Genomic DNA, 9,413 nt, shown 5'->3' with positions numbered 1-9,413 from the left:
ATGACCAGGGGTGCGAAGGCACTAGCGAGCGCAGACAACCAATGACTAAATTATTCTAGCGTCACGGTATTGGGCACAAGTCCACGCTTCCTGACCGAAGTCCAGATGAGGGGTATCAAACCGCGTATGGTCGGATCATAGTCTTGAGAGTTGATGCTAACTACTTTTGTAGTTGAAATTGCATCCTTTGAAGCTCTTCGCGCGATGACAGTCACAGGAGCTGTAACAACTGCATCTTTAATGGAGTGGGCGCACGAAGCGTTTGGTAGTAAGCTGCTTATAGGTTCGTCTTCTGGGGGGACTGACGTGTTCTGTGCATGTAAGTTTTCGTTGGGTCGCCCCTCGCCTATGCGCCTAAACTAGCACTCCTCAGTCGTCTCTTGTGTGTCGAGTTTCCCACTATATGCTGGAGGTTGTGTCGGAACTATCATTCTCTTAACTTGGACTAACTATGCGTTTCATGCAGAACTTCAAGGCAAATCTCTCGGCATGGCCGTTGAATTATTCGATCCTATGGGAAAGAACATTGAGAACACAGGTCAGCCTGGCGAGCTCGTCATCACACGTCCGCATCCCTCGATACCTGTTTGTTTCTGGGGCGACGAGTCTGGCAAAAAGTTTCGACAGGCATATTACGACATGTACCCAGGTACGTTCTCCTGATTCCGTCTAGATATCGACGTCCATGTTCACGTTGGTACAGGAGTATGGCGTCAAGGGGATTTTGTGGTCAAGAATCCGAAGACGACAGGGTTCATCTTTCTAGGGCGGAGGTCCTGACTATTACTAAGCTTTGTGATACGCAAGCTGATCTAATCATTTCCACAGCGATGGCGTACTCAACCCCTCTGGTGTCCGTTTCGGCTCAGCAGAGATCTACTCTGTCCTGGAGTTTTTCTCTGACGAGGTCGATGATTCATTGTGTGTGGGCCAACGGAGGATACAAGACCCTGACGAGCGTGTCCTGCTCTTTCTGAAGATGCGCTCAGGGCGCAAGCTCACACCCGCCCTCATTGACCGCATAAAGAGCGCGATCAGAACCAGCCTTAGCCCGAGACACGTTCCAGCCTACGTGTTCGATACCCCGGATATCCCTGTACGTAGGCTGTCTGTGCGGTGGACATGACGATCCTGATGCTTGTGCAGTACACTGTAAACGGCAAGAAAATCGAGATTGCGGTCAAGCAGATTGTTTCGGGGTCCGATCTAAAGCCGAGTGGGACTGTGGCAAACCCTGAGTCACTTAATCTGTACTATAAGTACAGGGATATCGAAGGTTTGGTGGGCCTGAAGACGATGGCGAAGCTTTAGTTGTAGACATTGATATCAGAAGGTTGGATCCTTCCACCAAATATTAACTTGCCAGCCCAACCATTTTGCGTTCACGTCGGAATTAAGGCTGGGGAAGATTCATGTGCAATGCGGAGACAGCATGCCCCGTTATACAGTGAGCCATCTCATGAGTCTTCCATATTGCTGGCGATTTGTGATTCGCTTCTTCCCGTTCTCGTGACCCTGCGGGACGGTCAACTTTCCGTGTCCTTGCTAAAACGTTTTGAACGCTAGTCTATTTCCAGGTCCAGGCTAGAGTCCGGACACGGCAACAGTTGTCCGGTTTGTGCAATCTCGAACCGAGCCTGCCAATGGGGTATGATAATGATTACCCGGACCGCGAAGCGGTATTTCACTAATATTGACCATACCATGGAACTACTTCACGACATCCTTATCTTGCATACTCTGGAATTCTATCCTGATCATAACGTCGCGTATACCATTGCATCATTTCATCGAGACTACATCGTCTAATAAGGGGTTGTCGTCGACTCATCAGAAACCCAGAGGTGACAGTAAAGTCCGATATGGTTCCTTTTTGCTGAATCCGTACTATGGCAGGTGGTTTGCTATTTGACTAGATAATAGTCAGGGGCAACACTGGTTCAATAGTGGGCCCGATGAAAGCACATGCGTTCGGTGAAATCATGGTACACCTGATGCTCTGGCCTCCATTACACTCGGGGCAATTTCTTAATCCCCCTGCGGGGTCACTCTATCTCCCGCTCAAAATAGCACAGTGCCTTGATAACGGGGAAAATACAAGCTCACGGTTGGGTTTAAGTTTCCCATTACTCTGATACACCAATCATCGCTGCTCTTTAGATAATTGGCCCTCTGCTTTGGCTGCATGTTTTGTGTCTTTGACCTGGACGACGCCATCTCTCCGTTTGAGGAAACGTCGCATATCTTCGCTAGCGAATGTTTGCCTACTGGGTCCTGAGATTACTTGGGACCACATGACTGGACTCCCCCGTGAAGCCATCAAGGCACTCATACTGGAAAATCTCGATATAAGTCTGATATGACAATTTGCCACATGACAACAGGAACTCGAGGCCATTGTTGTGTCCCGTTATTGCTCGAATCGAGGAGATCTTACTACGAAAACCCGCCATTTGAACCCAAAGAGGTGGATAGTTATATTGCAGGAGATCGCCGCTTATGCTTTACAATTTGCACCACACCTTCATTTCCGCACCGACGAGATAACCGCTTCAACTTGTTTCAAAGAAATAAAATCACATGGTAAAGGGTGATTTGTCTGGGGATTCGAAGATGCAATAAAGTAATTAATTAAGGAGTCCGTACAGAAATGCATGCTGTTGAGTAGAAGCATAGACCCTTCCTCACCTCGTCAGCTTTGTTGATGCTTCTGGAAGACCAAGAACCTCCTAGCCTCGGTGAAATACCGCTCCCTCACATGCCTCCGGACTGGCAACTTCCAATATAGCTGTTATAAGTCCCTCCAACACCCAAACCAAAAAGTAAAATCGTACCATACCATCCCGCATTATCACCCCTTCTGACTCGCTACACGGAGTCACATATATTCCTCGTTCCATGGTCTCGATCAGCCGGAAAAAGAACATTCCGTCTGTCAACCATGGGTATTCTCTCTATTGCGTGCACTATGACTCCCATACCTGTCCGCGCAGGCGGCCGAGTATGCGTATTGTCTCCTTATCCACTAGTTTGTTGCACACATGTACAGTTTGTATTTTTACGTCATTTCATCTGCGGAGGGCGGCGCGTCTAAAACGGCCAGCGGGAATGGCGGACTGGTGGGGGTATGTACGCCTCACTGATCAGAGCATTCGTACGACCAGAGATGCGTGGTGAATACTGGGGGTCCTCTAGACCGGATATCACTGTCATCATTAGAGTATTAATATAACACACATAGGATATGAAATTTGATTTCGAAAAACAGACCCTCGGGGCGCACGACTTCGTGAATGAGGATGCCCATGGTGTACGGATTGCATATGTAAATCATTGCAAATGCGAAAAAGTTGGTCAATCAGGATCAAGCCGGATGCCTGCGATCAGACAAATACGACCTGTGGTTCAAACGGATTCTTTTGCGCAATGTCTTCCCGGCCTTCTCCGCGAATCATCAACCAAGTCATAAGAAAGAGAGAACAACTGACCATGGACGTCGCCGTGAACGAACACATGGAACCCGATCACACTGTGAAATTTGGAGAATCACATCGCCACAGGGGAATGAATTGCTTCATGGGGGCCTGACTTGTCGCCCAAGATAGAGAGTCCATAGGATGTCTTACATCATTAGGCCCCTTGCATATTGCGAAGGAGGACTCGAACAGTGGTTTTCGATTTGGCGGTTTATGGCAAACCGGATGAAGTTACTGTTATCGGCTTGATGCGTCGAATGATCCCTAGAATGTTTCATCGTTATCCTCAAGCGATGTCCTGGATCCAATCGGACGCAGCAAGTGAATCCTATGCTGGGCTGAAACACATCGACTGGGTCCAGAATACCGTACACGGCAGTCATAAAAGTACCAAGATGGACGGGCGTTCATCGCAAGGCTTCCCTAGGGAAGAAACAACAACACAACAGCGTGTTGATCAAGGAATTCCAAGGTGGTCTGGAAAGAAACCAATGCATATGAGAGCCATGCTGTAGCCGCCCGGCTGCCATGACGCCGTAGCACGAGAGTTGTCACGCCAGATTGGCATCAGACACTTTAGGGAGCTCAGGGAATGGAGCCTGAAAGCGAACTCCCTCGTTGACAGGTTGCCGAAAGTTGCAGGACTGTGCGCGACGTCGTCAATTTGGAAGCAAGGATATAACACGTAATATTTCTTGACTAAGAGCTGCCTAGGCTGTGACACATATCAAGGTCGAAGCACAGCAGCGGGCGGCCCTTGCTCGCGTCCATCTCCTGTCAGACGACCGTCTGGCCGCATCTACTATGAGAGTCGTGACGTTTCTACTGTTCATCGTTAAGACTGCCACGCAAAAGGTGTAAAAGTCCTGTTACCTTGCTTGAGCCTTGCGTTGATCTTCAACAATCATTGCGTTCTATGCCCGCGAGCTCGACGTTCGTCGGAGGGGCGTCGCCGCCGCACAGCGCCGCGGCTACTAGACAGGTGACCAGGTGCAAATTCAAGAACCGCATGATTACACAGCCACAGCCTAGTATTGCTTCAATCCCGAACGTTCAAGTTCCCGGTGATATATCGACATACTTGATAGAATCGGACGGATCTCGTGCCATAACTTATGCTGCGCCAAGGCCACACTCGCCAGGCTCGTGACAGTAGTCTTATCACTCAAATAAAGTAAGGCAGCGAACTCTCGAGTTTCAAATACTGATTGGCAAGGCACATATGTTGCGATGTTCCCATCCGAAGAGAAGCCTATGCGCCACCACGCTTCAGAAGGCACAGTGCATTCGCTGTGAAAATTCTGAGGCATTGTGCATATGTCTTAACCTGCTACATTAGGAGGAAAACATTTGCAATGTCGGTCAAGCAAGTGAACACTTCGGTGAGTCTCTTCTATCGTTGGTCTATGCTCACTTTGATTCGCTATAGATAGTATCTTCTCCCGCCTAACCGTACTAGTCCATGACGTTGGGGGCGACTTCTGTGATGGACCGGTGCGACGCAAATGAGTTTTCTCAACTTCTACTTGATTGCTCGTATCTGATTACAGTACCCCCGGTGTACAGCAGTTACTCGGGTCGCACAATGTACCCGATGCGGATCGTAACGTTTTGAATAACGGTATTTCCAGTACGTACGCACAGGAGCATTAAATGCGCCAAGTTCACCCTGATCACACAGGCTTTACTAGTTACTTATATGCAACTTGAAGCCTTGTTGAGATTGACCTGGATGCAATTGATCCGCTTCGCTATGTATTTGCCGTCCACCCGCCGGGACGCTTGATGCGGCATACGTTGGACGGCCTTGCTTGAGCGTTACTTTCAGGTTCCGGCGTCACATGCCGTTGATATCCCGGACTTGCGGCGGAAGCATGCAACAGGTTGTTGTCGTCATTTTGTTCTGCGGAAGGCTTCTCAAGGCTTTTGAATTCTTCGTAGCTATATTATAGGCAAGGTCATAGCAACCTTTCAAGAAAGGTTCTGATGGAGGCGCATGCATTCCACGAGTGTCTGACTTACCATCATGATTACACTCGTGACGCCTGCAGGTCACCCGTAATTACTACGGAGTGCTACAGAGTGCTCTGCATTCTGTAGCACAATCCAACACGCTGATGCCGTATTTACGCTCTGACAGACAAGCTTGGGAACTCTGTCCTCGACAACGGGGTAACCCTGATGACGACACCAAAGACAGCCTGAGTGTGTAACTTTTTTTCGTTGTGACGTCGAATTCTTTCTTCGAAGGGATGCATACACTGACTCTGATTGTCTGCAGATAACTTGGTTCTCACACTTTGACTACATTTTTATATCTAGGTCATGGAAGCCTCGCATCCGTGTTATCAGACTTATGTCTCCTGCGGCTGATGGGCTTCGATGACTTGGGAAACGTACTTGTCGCGGGCTACAGAGTCCCCGATGCTAACAAATCAACGTTATCATCTACACGAGGCAGCGGAATTGCGTCCACTATGGCATGATACGAACGCGTTATTGTATATGCCAACCACCCTCGATACAGCAGGCGCGTGTGATAATTCTCGATGAAGCCAACCTCTGACTCCGACGTTATTCGAATCTGCCAAGTTAAAGACCTTTGATTGGCAAGATTACCCCAAGGGGTTAATATCCTGACTTGCAACAAATTACATTACGTCGCAGTGCTTTATTATCAACAAACAAAGTACCACTGTCAAGAGTACTCGAAGTACTTATTGGTTGTCATACGGACTGATTGGTGTTTCATAATTCCTGGCGGCAACATCGTACCCTCGCGAGTGCCGGGAAGTACTGGCGGTCATGTGCACGCGCCTTCCGCTAATTTCCAATGTTCGCGTCCATGGAAAATATGTAGGCACATTGTCAGCGTGACGTACGATGAAGCTCGCGCATTTCAATGAAGTCATTTTGGCCCGCGTTGGCCGTTCATACCACTTATATCTCACTTGCTTCTGACTATCTTTGGTGGCCAAGATATTTATCATCCGTTGCCAGTGGAGCGCCATAACAGGGTTGCTCTCTAAAAGCCCTTGATTCCCGAACTTCGAAGCAGGGCTTCTCGCGTCCGACTACGATTTGGTCACCGTACGCATGATCAGCGCTCGAGGCGTGTTCACGGTATCGATTCTAACGCCGAGTTCACATAATGCGAGCCAACGCCATGGGTCGCATGTACTCTCAGATAAGCAAGTCAGGTCTACTAGTCGGGGCCACTGCTTCTAGATACCGCCTGCCCCATTGTAACCCCCAACCTTGAGTTTAAAAATGTCGTTCTTTGTTATTTATGGCAGGGGACCTGAGCGCCTAGGCGTTGTCCAACCGGAGGACAGAATCGAACTTCGTGCAGACCCAAGTATAGATTTTCTAGAAGAACTTCTGTGATACACCATGCGCTGATGAAGGACCCAATTGTCAAACACTCCCATGCTAACAGAGTCTGGACTCTGGAGCTAATACCAAAAACTCTTCTCCCTCTTACCAAAAAAGAAAAGCTCAATCATTGAATTGATTGTCTGCGTGCTGAACGCATCCCCCGTTGTGTATGTACATGTAAACTAGAACAGTTACTAAGTACTGTTTGGCCTCTACGTATACACGTACAACGGTAGATACAAGAAAAATTACTTAAAAAAAATCCATCAATGTCTCTATGGTTGTGGGTAATTCTGTTGATGGCGTCCATTATGCAAAAGAAAGCAAGAAGCAAAGCGAGCTATAATAATCCGGCTATAACACCACGAGAAATAAACGAGGGACAAGAGTTGGAGATTTGTGGCAATGTAATAGCGCTTGAGTATCCATCCACCTGGGATTATCCGATGTGGTATGTACATTTGCATGAAAGTTTTGGATCATACGATCGCTGGGAGGTCATGCCGGTCGTTAGGTCGTTTTCGGAAGTGATGGGAAAAGTCCGATCGGAAAGTATTGTCCTTCAGTGCACTTTCTTCTTCTTTCTGCCGTCAAGGACCGCACCAGCATTGGTAATCAACCGATGCAGTTCGCCGGACTCATTAAGCTCGCGGATGGCAGCTATGGAGCCAACGGACTTGCCCCCAATAAGCATGAGGGGAAGATCGGTCGAAGATGTGAGACGATGTAACAAAGGGATCAAAACTTCTGAGTCCTCTGAGAACACGTGTAGAGTGATGAGCGACTAGTAAATCAAAGTCAGGGAACCCGTTTACCTCGTTGATCAACTTCAAAAGTCATAGGAGGCGGTTGTAAGTCCATAACTGCAATGATGCGTCTTATTTCCCTAGAATGTGCATTGTGAGCCTAGGACGAGAGATGAGCATCAGCATGAGGCTAAGAAGGAGAAGAAGCGACTAACCTTGGTGAACAACATAACAGGATATCTCGACCACACGTCTTGCACGATCTGATTTAATTCGTCTGCGGCGCGTGGACTACGAGTGTCGAAGTCAAGTACAAGTTGGGGGTCAATGGGTTTGGCTGGGTCTATCGAACGTGGAATCATGTTCTGTGGTAGTGCTGCTATGAAAGCGGCTACTGCTGCTAGCTCTTGCGACTCGTCCAATTCTATTTGGGGACGGTTGACATTGGTGACGACTGTCTTTCTTTGGCTATTCGAAGGTAGACGGAATAGTCTAGACGAGGGTGGAGGATCGTCTCTGTCTTGTTGATGTGATCCATGGGTGCCTGCGTGACCGAGAGCGTCGGTCCGAAGTGCTATTGGAGCAAGGTCTAATGAAGGCCTTGCTACAAAAAAGATGTAAAATGACACAACGATAAGGCTGATGAGAGCCAGAGAAGTAGCTCTATGATTGAGTGACTTTCGTTGGTGCTGCAGCGAATGGAGAATGGAGGTGATGGGGAGCGTCGACATGATGACCGACGAAGTGAGTTAATCGGGAAGGAAAGGTAAAAGAGCGTTGAGGACTAAAAAAGGCCCTAGATAAATGAATGGTAAGTGAATGAAAGTTTTGGTCGGTTATTTTGAAAGCGAGGCCGAGAAGTTGGAGTGCAACCCGAAACAATGAAAAGCAAAAGGAATTGAATCGAGCCTAATTGATCTTCTCATCGGCTCGAACCTTTTTGGTCACACGGGAATTCCGCTTATACCTAATTTGGTATGTTCCTCCGTTAAACAACCAATCTTTATCGATATTATTTTTTGATGCGCCAAGGATGGCGAAACACCCATGGAACAAACGTTTATAGTGGCGACGTGGCCTCCGGATTCACGTGGGAATATTGATGCACCTCGCCGCTGAGTGTACGCCGCTGTTAACAGTCCTCAACCATATGCATTACGGATCTCTGTCGTCTTATCGTATATGTACCTGGTATGTCTCATTGGTGGACCTAGATTATCGCCATCGGGCAGCTTCTCATCCAAACTTGTCCGTTCAAGTGCCGTCAGTGCACGGGTCTGTTTGTTAATCATACTACGTATTCGAATTCCCCATACCCTCTCCGAAAGGTACACCATAAACTCAAACGCCCTTGTTCTTCAGCTTGGATTCTTCTCTTATCGATACGTACCTCTAGCCCGCAATGCTGACCCTATACTCTCCCTTTCCGATGTCGGACGGGTAAACCCGAGCGCCCGTCCGCACTGAACCTTTCTCAGGGAAGCTTATTGACATGTCCGTCCACTGCTGGCTTATCACCCTGCTCTTGGACACATGTATAACCGAGTTTTGGTCACATAAAACCCACAAATAGTTCCACCGCAAACTCCTACTCGGATGAACAAAACAGCATAATAGCAGTACACATAAATATGTAGATGTTAACAATACAGCGTTCGATTTAAAGCACAGAGTCTCACTGGTTTCATCACATATGATGACGTGGACATCGCCAACTCTATTGCGTCTCTCGCTCCTTCACGATATCTTCCCTTACCGTCATCCCCGCATTCTCAAACATCTTCTTCAGCTTGCCTTGTGCACGCAACGTGTG

This window comes from Suillus fuscotomentosus (assembly GCF_016647785.1).
Source record: "Suillus fuscotomentosus strain FC203 chromosome Unknown F5891scaffold_344, whole genome shotgun sequence".
Lineage (NCBI taxonomy): Eukaryota > Fungi > Basidiomycota > Agaricomycetes > Boletales > Suillaceae > Suillus > Suillus fuscotomentosus.
Note: the sequence above shows the minus strand (reverse complement) of the source record.